Genomic DNA, 17099 nt, shown 5'->3' on the forward strand with positions numbered 1-17099 from the left:
AGGTCTAGTTCTGTACCAGGAGTTGTGGCAGCGCGCTGCCCTCAAGTGGCCCAATTAAACCAGGCTAATCATTTGCATTTGCATCTGGATCCATGTTCATTGGAATGCAAGGTTTGTTTATTTAGTCCTCTGATTCGTATAAGTATCCAAAGGGTCACTATAAGAAAATTAGTTTAACACATTAAGCTGTGTTTCTTTTTACATCTATAGACGTTTTCGCTTAAACTTTATATGAACTGCTAAGCGTCAAACTTTAAATACACCTCTGAAATTGCTGCGCATAAACTTTGTACTACTAAATTTCAATACGCATTATACTCAGATGTAACTGAAATATGTGTCTATGTATCACCTCTTAAAATGCTGCGTGTCCACTATTTATCGCAACTGATTCAGCTATATATTATACATTATGGCCACCAGAGGTTTGTGTCTCCGATTTGAAGGAGACCCTGTTTTGTAGCTAGTTATTTAACCACTGCCGCTAGATAGGTCTCCTAAGCATTATCTAAGCGAGGATAAGCGTTTTTTACGCACAAACGTTACGTTGTAAAAAAAACACGGCTATTGTCGCATATAACTGAGCACTCTACAAAAAAGTTGAAACCATTTACATGCCTCTAAGTCTATTGCTTGAAAAGTTACTCAAGATCAAAGATTCATATCTAACACGTAAGATGCATGGGCTTGAGCGAGACGAACTTAAGACATAATGTAAAACAGGGACTTTTGTTTCCAAGTAATGTTACGCACAGTGATGCAGTTTAAAATCGGTTTAGGGCTGCTTACATGGAATGTTGATGAATGTTAATGCAACGGAGTTCGGAGCTCTGCATTACCTGGGCTCTCGGCTCCACTCCGTCTGAAGCACTCAAAACAATGCTATACCTTCCACCTCTTGACCCGGTGGCGAAGGAAATAGCGGGCATCGCCGCTCTGCGCATAAGGGAAACAGGTCTCTGGTCAAATGGATCTAGTGGACACGCAACAATCCTGGGCACCAACGCCCCAGTCCCAATACCGGTACGCACTGACTACTGCACGCAAAAGAACTTCTTCGTTAAAAAATATAGTATATATATACCATCGCGCAAGACTGGAATACCAGACAACATACGGTACCGGGTGCCATCGACATATTCACGAATGGTTCTAAGCTTGACGAGAAGGTGGGAGCAGGCCTCTTTTCACCGGATCTGGGTCTAGAGGTGTCTTTTCGCCTACCAGATCACTGCAGTGTTTACCAAGCGGAAATGCTGGCAATACACAGGACTGTGAATCATCTCGGGTCTATGCCTAAGGATGGTAAACGGGTGTTTATTTTCTCAGACAGCCAGGCCACATTAAGGGCCCTGGACTCATTCGTCGACAACTCGGAGTCGGTCACTGAATGCCGCAGATCTCTTAACAAGATGCCTCAGGTATCAGCCTTATATGGGTACCTGGACACAGGGATATTGAAGGCAACTGCAGAGCAGACGAGCTGGCCAGAAGAGGCACCACCGACCATATCCTTCCGGGAAATGATTCGGTAGGTATACCCATGGCCACTTTCAGGCTTCGTGTGAACACAAGCACTATAAAAATTGCAAATGGACTATGGTCAGCCATATCATCGTGTGAGACGGCCAGGCTAACCTGGCCCCCATATGACAAAGGGCGCAAAAGAGCGCTTCTGATTTTAAACAAATCAGTTCTATCGTCCCTGATAAGGGTTCTAACAGGGCATTGTTTAATAGTCACGCATGGTGCCAGAATGGGGGTAGCGACATTCGACTATTGTCGCAGCTGCAGATGTACAGAAGAGGAGGAGAGTGTCCAGCACCTTATCTGTCATTGTCCAGCGCTCAGTAGGCGTAGGTTGGACATCCTTGGTGAACCTTTTCTACATGACCTTGATGAGGTCTCTAGCTATGAAGTCAAGGCTCTAGCAAAATGTATAAATTCCACGAAGTGGTTTGACCCGCTTTAGGCAGGGTAGGGGTCCTCTTTGAGACCGTATAGGGTATTACAATGGGCCCATTGGTGGCCCAAGTAGTAAGCTGTTACCATAGTGTCCAGCTCAGCCCTCGCAACCTAACCTAACCTAGAGTATTGAGAAAATTAATAGTTGTTTCAAGCAAATTGGTCCCTGTGAATCTCAATTAATCATGGAGCGATCCAAGTGAATAACATCTTAGAAATACGAAGGTGTTGAAAACAATAAAGCAGAAATTATATTAGCTTAGTTTTCAACAGTCGATAACAATGAGAAGCACACACGCCGACGTGTGCATCCCAAATCCAGGAGCGATGCAGAGAAAGCAATATAACTCAAGTATTGAAGGGTGCAATAGAGGAAGCTAGGGCTTTGCCAAGAGGTATACTCAATCCCAAAGCAAGAAGCAAAAAGCGGAAATCGTAAGAGCAGTGTTTAAAAACAATTTGAATTGAATCGGGGACCAAATTTAATTATTATCCTTGAATTTTTAAAGCAAAAAAGGTTGGCCGCATTCAAAAATTCAAAGGAAATACAAGTTTTTTTGCAAATAAAATTCTTAATTTTTTGAAATATAAAATTTAAATGTCCGGTCGCTTAAAGAAATAATTCACGCAACAACTCTCATTAATTTTTCAAGTGCGTAATTTAATTTGCCACTCACAGCAATTATTATAATCAAATTGAAATGATGGAAAGCCTATGAGAAGAATTAAATACGAAAATATTTTAAGTTAAATCTAATAGCAAACAACACATATTTGTGCCCCATTTTTTTACGCTAAAAACGGGTGTACAAAGAAGAAGAAAAAACGGCAATTAATATCTATCTATTTATCTACTTTTTTGCTTCAGATAGCAAGTAAATATTTTTTATTAAAATAGCGCCGAAAATATTTGGAAGAATTAGAAGTAAAATTTAAATGTCAGGTAGCTGACAAGCTTATCGCGGTTCCAAAAAAACACAAAACAAGTGAAAAGTGGAAAGCTCGTGAGAGGGCGCTTTAAATCATTAGTAAATATCTAACGGTACTTTTTTTTGCATATACATAAGTACATACAACTAGAATAAACATGTTTGTTTGTTTAAAATGTGATCTTAATGCATACATACACAAAGCGTAGATAAAATAGAAACACAAAATACCCTTGATTTGCCACAAAGTGTTAAATGAAAATAAATTTCTTGCTTCTAACCTCAAAAACTTTTTGAGCGACAAATAGAAAATTTAACAGCAAACGTAAATACTTATTTCCATTAATGACGAAAGCTACCCAGCTCGTCATATGTTTTTCTCTTCTACCTCTCTCGGCCTTCTCATCCACTTCCCATTTTCTCTAATCTTTCCTCGCAATTTCGCGAAAATAGCCAAGATCTACAATAGTAACGTTCCGTTGAGTCATCGAGCTCTGGTTCACGATCAAATCTCATTGGAGCGATCAGGATCAGTGCTATGAGAGTTGGCAGCACTCAACGAATGTGTACACATAATAGGGTGCCTGATACTTTCAACTTTTTTCCCGAATCACTTCATAAAATTTTACTCAAAAAGTTAAAACAAATTATCAAACTAATAACTAGTATTATTAGTTCTTTAAACCATGCCGCAAATGCTATATATTTTCCGTATATAATTGTATGGGATTTTGCACTTAAAAAAAGCTAGAGTACTTATGATTAAAAAAGGGGTCGGCAGTTAAAACACTTCCAAAAATGTCGGTCAAATGTTGCTTTGAACTAAATAACTTTCGTGCCAAGGCTGATATTAAAAATTTTACTTTTGTCAGGAGCTTTGGGCAAAAAGCATTTGCACATTATGTTGCTGTTCTTGTATTTTTCATATAAAAATATATATAATTTTCCTATCATGATGTAATGTAATTATTTTATGGACTTAATAATTAGTTTTCAGACTTAAAGTTTAAATTTATGGGCTTTCGAGTGGAAAAAATATGTTAAATAGCGGATGCCCCAGTGCATATGACTGTAAGTGATATCAAATGCAGAGGGTATGCTGTCAAAAATTGTCCATAAATAACTAAATCAACAGAGCCACCCTCTTGATCAGAAACTTAAGAGCCAATTAATGGTGACTTATCCATAACCAGATAAAACAGCTTCTCGAACCAACCTTATGAAAATCAATGTAATCATTAATGGTGTCATACCATAGCGCTAAAGCCATAATCATATCATAGCCAACCAATTGGTTTTTCGCCATATCCTTAACCTAAAAATATTTTAGTTGGAGAATTTATTAACTTTTTGTAGATTTTATTTCTTGTTTTGGATACGTTTGGACTAAGAGACTTATTTTTTGTGGTATATGCTTGTAATTTTTTGCGGTTTCTTCATTTTTATGAAATTTTCACGATTTTTAAATTAAGGCACCAATAACTGATGCCAATTTGATATGGATAAGGAAAAATATGGTTATGACTATGGAGTTAGGGTTAAAAAAAAAAATAAAAAAAGGGGTTAAAGAAGTTTAATTGGCCATTTATCCAGATATCCAGATGTGATATCAGGATCACAGCGTTGTTGTTGCGTTTGCATGTTAAATTTCTATCGGTATCTGGATCACGCTTCATTGGAACGTAGCTAATAACTGTGTTCCAATGAATACTCATCTAGACACGTTAAAAATTTAACATGTTAAGGCAACAACAACGTTGTGATCCTGATTTTTATCTGGATGTTTTTCGGATCTACAGGATGTCTGTTGACATCGGGTTTTGTGGTAAATTTTTTTCCCCAAACCTTTTTTACTTGGTAGCACTTACAGACATATACACTAGGGTGTTCGATATTTACCAACTTTTTTCCAACCGACACGCCATATATACATTTTTACTTGAAGCGTGAAAAACAAATTATTGAGGCCAAAAATAACGAGAATATATTCTTTTTATACCATGCCAGAAAAACGATACTTTTCATACCTACAACAAAATATGAAGCAAAAAAAACAAGAACCGAAACAGGCTGTGAAGGAGATCATGGGTTGACGCCCCGGAAAAAGCAACATCAAAAACTTTAGAAACAAGTTTATTCAATTAGAAGAAAATTTGTCTAAGCGGGGTCGCCCTCGGCAGTGTTTGGCAAGCACTCCGAGTGTATTTCTGTCATAAAAAGCTCTCAGTGAAAACTCATCTACCTTGCAGATGCCGTTCGGAGTCGGCAATAAACAAGTAGGTCCCATCCCGCCAATTTGTAGCAAACAAATAGGAGCACGACGCAAATTGGAAGAGAAGCTCGGCCTTAGATCTCTTCGGAGGTTATCGCGCCTTACATTTTTTTTTTTTTAACGCGCCTTTCGATACGTCTCCTGATATTATTTTTGGACGAGTTTTAACTGTCGACCACAGTTGTTCAGTAGTAGTATTATATTTTTTTTGAAGTACAAAATCGCATATATTTAGTTTAAGATAGGAATGTAACGCATTGGTGGCGTGGTTTAAAGAGTTTGATAATTTGGTTCAAAATTTAAACTTACAATTTTAGGGGCGATTCAGGAAAAAGGGTGTAAATAACAGGCTCCTGTGAGCTTAGTGCTGCCAGCTCTAATAGAACGGATCCGGATGGTTCCAGTGAGATTTGGTCGTGATAATGAGCTAGATAGCTCATTGGAACGCCTTAAATAAAAGTATAGTAAATCCTCCGTTACGATTTTCGCTCTTTTGGCAATAATGTGCATGTGTAAAGTGGTTTTCCCAAATTCATTAAATTTTCCTACTGTCGTAGTGCGCTTTTCAATATACCCTAACGATTGCTAATTCAACAAGTTATTAGCTCAAACCAAGAAATATTGCACATGTATGTTTTTGGCGAAAGGACGACGATGTTATCAAAATTTGAGAAAAAAATAAGCTTCTACTTGCTATGATCTATGCGTTCTGATCTAAAATCGAAAAATTCGAAATTTTGCACGTTAAGCCTTTTTGGTATTTAAGGCTAGATTTATACCTATACATGTGTTTGCGTTTTGCAACAAAATATATTACACTAAATTACGTAGATAGCGAATATACATATGTACATACATACATATATCTATTAACATAATCGGTTTTATCTGCAAATGATATGCACTTGACTGATGCTTGCTTAAAATTTATATTTCCTTTTTTTTTCATTTAAACCTACATACATACGTCTACTGAACTTTTATTTGCCCTGCATGTTATTGTTTTGCTTGCTCAGTTAGCGATAAGGACCACTTGCAGCTTCTTTAGAGTAGCTACTTATCAGTAGTATGACAATAATAATAAAAACAAAACTAACAACTTGCAATCTTCTATCCTAAATGCTGTAGTCTACTAGACGAAGTCTTTCATAATAAAAGCTTGATCTACCTTAGCTTCATGCTCATTGTCAATCGGTTTTTGGAGCCGTCAAGTGCTCATTAACCCAAAATTGTATCAAAAAAAAAAAAAAAGAATTACTATTTTAAAACAACCGTTACTGCATAGCAGCACTAAGCTTGGAGTTTTGTATAGAAACATTACAACATATACTAATTCGTGGTTTTGCGAAAGTGACGACGGCCAACAATACAAAAAAGAATCACAGCTTAGTAAGTAAAAAATTGCATACCTCAATTTTTTTAGTGTACAATATTCGAAATATGTAGACCGTTACGAAAAAGCACTCAATTTTTTTAGTGTACAGAATTCGAATAATGTAGACCGTTACGAAAAAGCACTCAATTTTTTTTTAAACTGGAGACATTGGTGCTTTATCGGTAATCGTATCGGTAACCTTATAACAGCTGATTCGACTAACCTTATGAGAATTAATGCAATCGATTATTGGTGCCGCTAAGGTCGTAACCGTATTGTAGCCAACCAATTGGGTTTTGGTTTAAGCCGGAGTCATTGGTGCCGTATGTCGTATCGCTGTATCCGTATCCCTAACGTAATCAGCTGTTTATCGTTACGACGGTAAACCAAAACCCAATTGGTTGGCTACGATACGGTTACGACCTTAGCGGCACCAATAATCGATTGCATTGATTCTCATAAGGTTGGTCGAATCAGCTGTTATAAGGTTACCGATACGGTTACCGATAAAGCACCAATGTCTCCAGCTTTACCGTCGTAACGATAAACAGCTGATTACGTTAGGGATACGGATACAGCGATACGACATACGGCACCAATGACTCCGGCTTTAGTGTTTAATATTCGAAATATATAGACCGTTACGATAAAGCGGAAACGAAATATGCAAATGGAACACTTGTATTGACAATCCCTTAACCCTAGCACGCAGCTCATGTGGAATTGCTTAAAAAACTTATTTTCTAATTTCCGGTGGCTTATATTGTAGTATATAACAATTTTCGCTCCAAAAGATGTATGTATTAAATTTAGGTTTTAAACGCATATATTGGAATTAAAAGTGACGCAACTCAAAACTTAAACTTCCTTCTATTTGCGTGTTTTCAACAAACGATTTAAAAATGCTGTATTTTAGCAAGTGACTCAAGAGTGTGCGATCCCCAAAATTGGTTCAGAAATCTCTTATTTGATACATGTATGTATTTAATTTTATTTAAGACGAGCATATTTTAACCGAATTCTAAAATATGACATTATTTAACCACCTGTGTAGGAGCAAAGTTCATTGGAATGGAAAGCTTTGACAAATTGGTAAATTAAAATCAAAAATGGCCTCTTCTGCTTAGGTTTAGTCTGCTTAGCCCCTTTCTCTTATTTTGGTATTTTTTGCAATCCTTTAAAACCGGCTCGCAGCTTAAAATTTCCAGCCTCATTATTTTGACGCTATCGTCACCAAAACCAAAACAAGTGTGATATCTTATCTGTCAACTGCCTGATAGGATGTTCAATATGGCGGCACACACGGCCGGCTATCTTTAGCGGGTGATAGAATGAGATACAGGATGAGGCCACGACAGTCACTTTAAAAATCAGGTGAGCGGTTGTATTTGTAATTTTGACGTCTATGCCGAAGATATCGCACTTGTGTTATCCACAATGACCAAAACCATCGTCTGTTTGTAGCATGTCAACAATACGATAAGCAACACGGTAATCAGCACGATAACAGCCCATCCTTACGTTGTTTAGGCATAGGTTGCGTTCCAATGAAGCGTGATCCAGATACGGATAGTAATTTAACATGCAAACACAACAACAACGCTGTGATCCTGATATCACATCTGGATATCTGGGTAAGTTTCTGATTAACAGGGTGGCTCTGTTGATTTAGTTATTTATGGACAATTTTTGACAGCATACCCTCTGCACTTGATATCACTTACAGTCATATGCACTGGGGCATCCGCCATTTAACATATTTTTTCACTCGAAAGCCCATAAATTTAAAGTTTAAGTCTGAAAACTAATTATCAAGGCCATAAAATAATTACTTTACATCGTGATAGGAAAATTATATATATTTTTATATGAAAAATACAAGAACCACAACGTAATGTGCAAATGCTTTTTGCACAAAGCTCCTGACAAAAGTAAAATTTTTAATATCAGCCTTGGGACGAAAGAGGTTTAGTTCAAAGCACTTCTTTTGGTACCTCTCCCTACATTTTTGGACGTGCATTAACTGCCGACCCCTTTGTTACTCATTAGTACTCTAGCTTTTTTAACGGCAAATCCCATACAATTTTATACGGAAAATATATAGCATTTGTGGCATGGTTTGAAGAACTAATAATACTAGTTATTAGTTTGATAATTTGTTTTAACTTTTAAAGTAAAATTTTGTGGAGAAATTCATGAAAAAAGTTGAAAATAGCCGGCACCGTATTACGTGTGCACATTCGTTGAGTGCTGCCAACTCTCATAGTACTGATCCTGATCGTTCCAATGAGATTTGATCATGATTCAGAGCGCGATGACTCAATGGAACGTTACTATTCTCTTTCATGCGCGGTGTCCAGATCACAAGATAACGGCTCAAGCATTTTTTTAATTTTTTCTTTGTAAGCCAAACTTTAAAATTTTTATTTTAAATTATATATTTTACTATTTTATTATTCATTTTCTTTATAAAATTGTTTCCGATATGAGTGCTGCAAATATAAATTTAAGCCGGGAATTATTTGTTCAGCACTCCTTGAACCCTTGAAAAATGCTCAAGAAATCCTTGTACGCTTCAACTGAAGCATGCAGACCGTATCTTAAACGAAATTTCGTAAACAATATGAACTTATAAGGGAATATACCAAGGCGAATCCATACCAGGTGGTGGCAAAGCTCATTCAACCAATTCGTCATGCAGAAGAATGTCCAGTCAAAATAAAATTTTAATTGATTTCGATTAACTCACATATTAAAGTACAAGGCACTGTATGGAAAATAATCAAGAAGAAGCAATCAGCTGTTGGGATAACAATACCTGGTACTGAATTCGAGTTGGAATACACACATTTTCAAATAAAACAACAGAAACTTTGGCTTACAAGGGAAACATAAAAAAATTTCCTGAACGTTTTCTTACGATGTGAACGCAAAATACGAAAACGGACTTTGACAATTGCTTTCGTGTTGAACAATAACGTAACGCTAGATGATAAACGACAACGTAAGATTCAGAAAACCATTAGTAGACGATATCGCCAACGCTGATATTGTTCATTGAGCGTCTCGTGCGTCAAGCAGAAGGACGCTGTTAATTTTATGAAAACAATTTCGTATAACTTACATTTGCCATCAACTTCTTAGAAAAAGTTTTCCATTTTAAACCTTAACAAGTACGCAACTAACAGCAGATCGCTCAAAATTGGCATACAAACACAAACATCACTAATGGCCACATTCCGAAAATCTTTTAGAAAATTCAGGTTAAATATTTAAACCGACATAAACTTTCGAACCCAGCGGGTTAGGGGGTTAGAATATACGCACGGTAGGTATGTCTGTTGTAAGAGGCGATTAAAATATCAAATAGATTGAGGGGGTTGGGTAGCGCAACCCTTTCAGGTTGCCAGCGCAATATATAGCTTCTCCAAACCCAACTGTCAACCTCACCTATCCGTGGCGAATCCTATTCCATTAACAGCCGTGGCGAATCCTATTTCATTAACAGCGACCCCGAACTCCACATGGATCTAGGGGGTGGGCGGGCAGTATGGCCTAGAAGGTCGAATTTGGTGATAAGAAATCGTTCCCGAGATCGTCGGGCTTGGTACCGCAACGTACCGTATCTGCATCCGGCAAAGGACCATCAACATCGATAACACTCCCCAAGGCCTTCGGGGAGGGTCCTTATCGCTACAACAACAACAAGGAAAAATAAAGCGATTATTTTAATTTGAACGGAAATATGTATGTGACGTCAGTATTTAAAAATCAGCTGAAGATATTAACATTTCCAAATATAATAACCAAATTATACGCAAGCATACTTATGCGTACACACCGCCCAGCCTGACATTTACCTTGATAATTATATTTTGGCAAACTTTTGCTGATGCCATTCACGCTTTAGCGCATCAACACGGCAGCAGATCAAACCAAAATAATAACGAGAAAGATTCGAATGAGTACAAATTTAAACGCAATCAAATTAAAAGTGACGTTAAAGATTTGCATTTACGCTCTTACATACCCAGTTTTTATTTGCTTATTTTTATACTCAGTTGAGCAGAGCTCGCAGAGTATATTAAGTTTGATTGGATAACGGTTGGTTGTACAGGTATAAAGGAATCGAGACAGATATAGACTTCCATATATCAAAATCATCAAGGTCGAAAAAAAATTTGATTGAGCCATGTCCGTCCGTCCGTTAACACGATAACTTGAGTAAATTTTGAGGTATCTTGATGAAATTTGGTATGTAGGTTACTGAGCACTCATCTCAGATCGCTATTTAAAATGAACGATATCGGACTATAATCGCGACCACTTTTTCGATATCGAAAATTTCGAAAAACCGAAAAAGTGCAATAATTCATTACCAAAAAAGGCCATTGAACTTATGACGCAAAATAGAAAATTAGTAAAATTTTGGACAATGGGCGTGGCACCGCCCACTTTTAAAAGAAGGTAATTTAAAACTTTTGCAAGCTGTAATTTGGCAGTCGTTGAAGATATCATGATGAAATTTGGCAGGAACGTTACTCCTATTATTATATGTACGCTTAATAAAAATTAGCAAAATCGGAGAAGGACCACGCCCACTTTAAAAACAAAAATTTTTTTTAAAGTAAAATTTTAACAAAAAATTTAATATCTTTACAGTATATAAGTAAATTATGTCAACATTCAACTCCAGTAATGATATGGTGCAACAAAATACAAAAATAAAAGAAAATTTCAAAATGGGCGTGGCTCCGCCCTTTTTCATTTAATTTGTCTAGGATACTTTTAATGCCATAAGTCGAACAAAAATTTACCAATCCTTTTGAAATTTGGTAGGGGCATAGATTTTATGAAGTTAATTGTTTTCTGTGAAAATGTGCGAAATCGGTTAAAGCCACGCCCAGTTTTTATACACAGTCGTCCGTCTGTCCTTCCGCATGGCAGGTAACACGATAACTTGAGTAAAGTCGACATATCTTTACTGAACTTAGTTCACGTACTTATCTGAACTCACTTTATCTTGGTATAAAAAATGTACGAAATCCGACTATGACCACGCCCACTTTTTCGATATCGAAAATTACGACAAATGAAACAAATGCCATAATTCTATATCAAATACGAAAAGAGGGATGAAACATGGTAATTGGATTGGTTTATTGACGCGAAATATATCTTTAGAGAAAACTTTGTAAAATGAGTGTGGCACCTACCATATTAAGTAGAAGAAAATGAAGAAGTTCTGCAGGGCGAAATAAAAAACCCTTGAAATCTTGGCAGGTATTACATATATAAATAAATTAGCGGTATCCAACAGATGATGTTCTGGGTCACCCTGGTCCACATTTTGGTCGATATCTGGAAAATGCCTTCACATATACAACTACCACCACTCCCTTTTAAAACTCTCATTAATACCTTTAATTTGATACCAATATCGCACAAACACATTCTAGAGTCACCCCTGGTCCACCTTTATGGCTATATCTCGAAAAGGCGACCACCTATAGAACGAAGGCCTACTCCCTTTTAAAAATACTCATTAACACCTTTCATTTGATACCCATATCGTACAAACAAAGTCTAGAGTCACCCCTGGTCCACCTTTATTGCGATACCTCGAAAAGGCGTCCACCTATAGAACTAAGGCCCACTCCCTTTTAAAATACTCATTAACACCTTTCGTTTGATACCCATATTGTACAAACAAATTCTAGGGTCAACCCTGGTCCACCTTTATGGAGATATCTCGAAACGGCGTCCACCTATGGAACTAAGGATTACTCCCTTTTAAAATACTCATTAACACCTTTCATTTGATACCCATATCGTACAAACAAATTCTAGAGTCAACCCTGATCCACCTTTATGGCGATATCCCTAAATGGCGTTCACCTATAGAACTATGGCCCACTCCATCATAAAATACTCTTTAATGCCTTTCATTTGATAGACATGTCATACAAACACATTCCAGGGTTTCCCTCGGTTCATTTTCCTACATGGTTATTTTCCCTTAGGTTGTCACCATAGCTCTCAACTGAGTATGTAATGTTCGGTTACATCCGAACTTAACCTTCCTTGCTTGTTATTTATTTATTTTTATTTTTCAAATAAGGAAACACACCTTTTCTTAAGTATTCAAACAAATTAACATATGTAAATAATATATAATCGTTGCATTCTGGTTTTTATATGGCATATGCATTTGTTTACAAAATATACGCACTTCCTTCCCTCTTACACTGTAAAAATTTTAGTTTACTTTTAATACCAATTTGGTATTTATATATAACAATGCCATAAAATATTATATTAAAACCGTGCTGGTTTTATCAAAGAGAGGGATATTCATTCAAAGATTCTCTCTTAAAAACAAACCATGGGACTAATTTCTATACATTTCATGGTTTTAAAATAAAACCAAAATGGTTTTGGATATATCCGTGTACCGAAATAGATTTAAAAATAACTGGAATTAAAGTTAAGCCAAAAAAGAATTGGTTGTAGTACATCATTCGTATTAAAATAAGCCCATAAATGATATTTTAATGCTAAAAAGGCATTGAATCCAAATCAAAAATTTAATTTTATTTAGTAAATTTTTGGTATTAAAACCAACCGGGAGTTTTTTTTTAAAGTACAGTGGTCAACAAAATTATAAGCCCGTGCATAGTCCTCTTCAAGTAAAATTTAGAAGAAATTCCACTGAAATCTTTGAAATTTGATATATATTAAAATGAAGAGTTCTGAAAATGAAAACCCAATTTAATTATTTAAATAGAAATGCATGTTTTATTTATATAAGTTTAATAATACCAGATTTTATTCTATTATTTCACAGGGCATTAACAAAAACATTTTCGAATGTATATTGTGGACTTCAAATGGTCTTACATTTTCCAGGCTATATAAACCAACTACTTCTAAATATTCTTTTTTTAAGGTTCATAAGAACGTTTTATATAAACCAACTACTTCTAAATATTCTTTTTTTAATGCTACGTTTCCACCAAACCCAAACTTCGTGTTTGCCAACTCTTTTATGCAAAATATCTCTTTGCAGAAATGCATCTTTTGATTTTTGCTTTCGCATTATTGATACCGAAGTTAAAACGCGTTTTTCGATAGCTTTCGCGATATTTTTAGACATGTTTTAACAGTCTTACGAAACTGGCAAAAACGGAGTTTGGGTTTGGTGGAAACGTAGTATAAGGTTCATAAAAACGTTTTAGCGCAGTATTAAGAGTTTTATTGTGTACTTAAAATTCCTCCAAACTTGCTGTTAGTAACCTTATAAAGTGGAAAAAGAAGTATCACTGATTCAGCTAGTGCAATTTTTTCCTCATGCTTAGGGTAATTTCCACAATGCTTTCGTAAAAAGTTGGCACACTCGCGCACTAAGGAACGTCGGGAGCTATCACTTAATTTGTTAGTTTTTTGTATTCCTCAAGAATGCACGAGAAATCTCCACATCGGAGGTGGTTTTGCAACTCCTGGTGAATACTCTACCATTAAAATAAACTTTGGCATTTATTCTTATAATTACCTCGTGATTTAAACTCTTAGCAACTGATGATCCCTTCTTTGGAAAATTTTCATTTATTTCCAATAAAAACCAGCTACAGCTTTTATATTGGCAAATAATTTCTTGGAAATCGTCCACAAAAATTTCAGCTCCATCGCGGTCTCTCAATGTTATTGCACAATCGATATTAATGTTTAATTGTGCCACAACTGAAGAAGAAATACAATTATTTTAGCAAAATTTCATTAATTATTTACATTACTTACTTGATACAATTGCTTCGTTCGTCGAGAACTCACGACTTTCAGGATTTGTGATTTTAATGAAACGCACTTGTTCGTGTTAAATTTTCAGAAACATCGTGCACATGACGCTTTCCCAATAGTCGGGCAAGTGATACTGGTCATTGTAAATTTTACCAAGTAGCGCAACTAACAGCTGATCGGTGAAACTTCGCACATTCACACGCACAGTTCTCGACTCAGTTTCAAAAAAAAAACTTTAGATTATTTAACTAAAATTTTAAAGTGAGATAATCTTTACGAATTTATGTATATAGAATATATAAGGTATTTTTGTTGTTATTAAAACAATAGTTTTATTTATATTAAAGCTTTTATCATTTTTTTTGTTAACTTCGAAAAAACTCCGAACACCATTCCTTCATTATATGACATTCGACTGCCTAGTCCACTGCCTTCCACTCTATTCGCAACATAACCTCTATTTAAGCTGCCAAACTATATAGTAAACAATGATACTGGTTTTACTTTTAAGCCAATAGTACTAATGTGCAGAGTGCAATGAATATAACTGGGAGTAAGAGAAATTCTTAATACTTTTTTGGTTTCGTTTTAAAACCAAAAATACTTAAAATATTGGAGAGAGCGTCTTAATGCCTTTCTGATCTTAAATTAAAACTAAAAAGTATTAAAGTTTGGGAGTGAGAGCACGTCTTAGTACTTTCCTGGTTTTACTTTTAAGCCAGTAGGACTAATGAGCCAAGTAACATTAATATAATTGAGATTGAGAGAATTTCTTAATACTTTTTTGGTTTTGTTTTTAAACCAATGATACTTAAAATATTAGAGAGCAAACTTTAATATTTTTTTGGTCTTAGATTAAAACTGCAAAGTATTAATATTTTTAAAACGCGACAATCACCATTGATTAAAGTTTTGTTTGTTCAATAGCAACTGGTATTAAAAGTAAGACTCTACTTTTTACTGTGTAGTGAGTGTTTACACTTATTAATTTTATCTTATAATCTCTTGCGCATTCTTAATATTATTTTTTTTGCTAATGTATTTAATAATTTAATTAATTATGCATACATATATGTAAAGAAATTTTGTTAACTTGCTAAAAGAAAAACTTTCCACGCGCAGCTCTAAGGTATTTATTGTTATTATTATTATTTTTAAAATAAAGAGGCGTTCTGGCTGAGTCGTGTACAAAATAAATGCCGCTGAGTAATCTGATCAATGCTTAAATTTAGAATATTTATGGTCAGGACCATATGTGCTCAACCCAGCAAACACAAATATAATAAATTGGTCCATCTATAAACATAAAATACGTATTATATTTGTGATAATTTCCCTAGATCACTGCATTAATTTTACGTAGGATAGTCAGGTGTACTGAGAACGTCAACACGCACGGTATTTTAAACGTGTTTTAATTTATTTTATTGCATTCGATTACCTCACCTTGAACTCGCAGAAGATTGCCAGATTCCAAAACAAAAACGTCGCATATTTCAAGTACTCAAGTGAAATAAAACGTAGAAAAGTTGTAAATAAAGATGACTAAAGCACATTGCATAGGTCACTTGTGAATCCCTTATTTAACGACACACGTTACTAAGAAAGCAAAATTAACGATGACGTGCAATAGTGTCAATGGAACTAGCGTCAATTGACATTAATACGCTTTTGAAAGAGTATAATAACAAATCCGAAAGAGATTTAACGTCAGAATCATGTTGGAATCAACGTCATTGGCATTAGTTCTCTTTTCAAAAGCGAATTAATGCCAGAAAGACTTTCTCCGACTTGACATTCATTATTTTTGCAAAAGCGAATTAATTATTTAAGAATTTATGAGCTTAACACCGGCTTATAATAATTGAATATTCAATTATTATGTTTTTCTAAGAGACACTGAAAAGAAAGAAAGAAACATTTACTGGCATATTGCGATGGTACCATTTCGAAAACCGCCACGTAATCGTCATCAGGCAATTTCGTAATGTTAATGTTTGAATTAATGTTAAAACTTCTTATGGACACCACCACCGATCTTTAGAAGATAAGTCGCACAAATTTTAATAGCAAATATTTGTTGTCTATTACAATATTATTTAAAATTTTTTTAACATTAATTGAATTAGTGTCATTGACATTAACTCTCTTTCAAAAGCGAATTATTAAAATTGACGCTAGTTCCATTGACACTACAGCACGTCACCAAATTAACATTTTAAGTCCCAGCAAGGGGAAAAAAATTCAAGGGTAATAAAACTACTCATATTTGCAATTGACAACCCTCAAAGTGAGCAAAAAAATTTTAATGTTCATAAAAAAGAATTTGTTTACAAATTAAGTTGAAAAAAAAACCTTTACAAATATAAAAGCAGCCAAGTAGTGCAGTACACCTGTTGTTATTTTTACAACAACTGATGAGTGTTGTGCAAATCACGGAAATCCAAAAAAACATATAAAAATACTTTATACGTACATATATATTAGGGTGGGTCGATGTGTATGGACGAAAGTTAACCGATATCGCGCCATCGATATTTCGATAGGATTTGGGCTCAGGAAAAAAGTCCCAAAAAAATAATTTTCGAGCCTGCGAAATTTCTTTCTTTTTACTTTTTTTCGACTTTGATTTTTAAGGTTTTTTTTCATGACCTGCTAAAAAAATATTCATATGTATTCCCTTTTCGACCCAAAAATGTCCGCTAAAAACTTTGGCGATATCGACAACGTTGTTGGTGGACATTTTTGGGTCGGACAGGAT

The 17099-nt window shown here is 35.3% G+C and overlaps 1 protein-coding gene and 2 long non-coding RNA genes across 4 annotated transcripts in view; 1 reads left to right on the forward strand and 2 right to left on the reverse strand.

Moving 5' to 3' along the window:
- Nucleotides 1-17099, reverse strand: part of LOC137248896 (uncharacterized) — a 339657-nt gene that overhangs the window by 47441 nt on the left and 275117 nt on the right. The gene's annotated exons all lie outside the window — the stretch shown is intronic.
- Nucleotides 1-17099, forward strand: part of LOC137248889 (synaptic vesicle glycoprotein 2B) — a 100868-nt gene that overhangs the window by 34326 nt on the left and 49443 nt on the right. Inside the window, exon 1 of one of the 2 annotated variants that reach the window (XM_067779859.1) lies at nucleotides 6346-6555. The exons of the other annotated variant lie outside the window; for it this stretch is intronic. The gene's annotated coding sequence lies outside the window, so the exon portion shown is untranslated. Of the gene's footprint in view, nucleotides 1-6345; nucleotides 6556-17099 lie in introns of those variants that run through there. 2 annotated transcript variants of the gene reach the window in all.
- On the reverse strand, nucleotides 13343-14460 carry LOC137248895 (uncharacterized). Its single transcript, XR_010952206.1, has 3 exons — nucleotides 14339-14460; nucleotides 14094-14281; nucleotides 13343-14040 (listed from the first exon to the last, which is right to left on the reverse strand). It is a non-coding gene; the product is annotated as an uncharacterized lncRNA (long non-coding RNA).

Source organism: Eurosta solidaginis, chromosome 4 (assembly GCF_040869045.1).
Source record: "Eurosta solidaginis isolate ZX-2024a chromosome 4, ASM4086904v1, whole genome shotgun sequence".
Taxonomy (NCBI): Eukaryota; Metazoa; Arthropoda; class Insecta; order Diptera; family Tephritidae; genus Eurosta; species Eurosta solidaginis.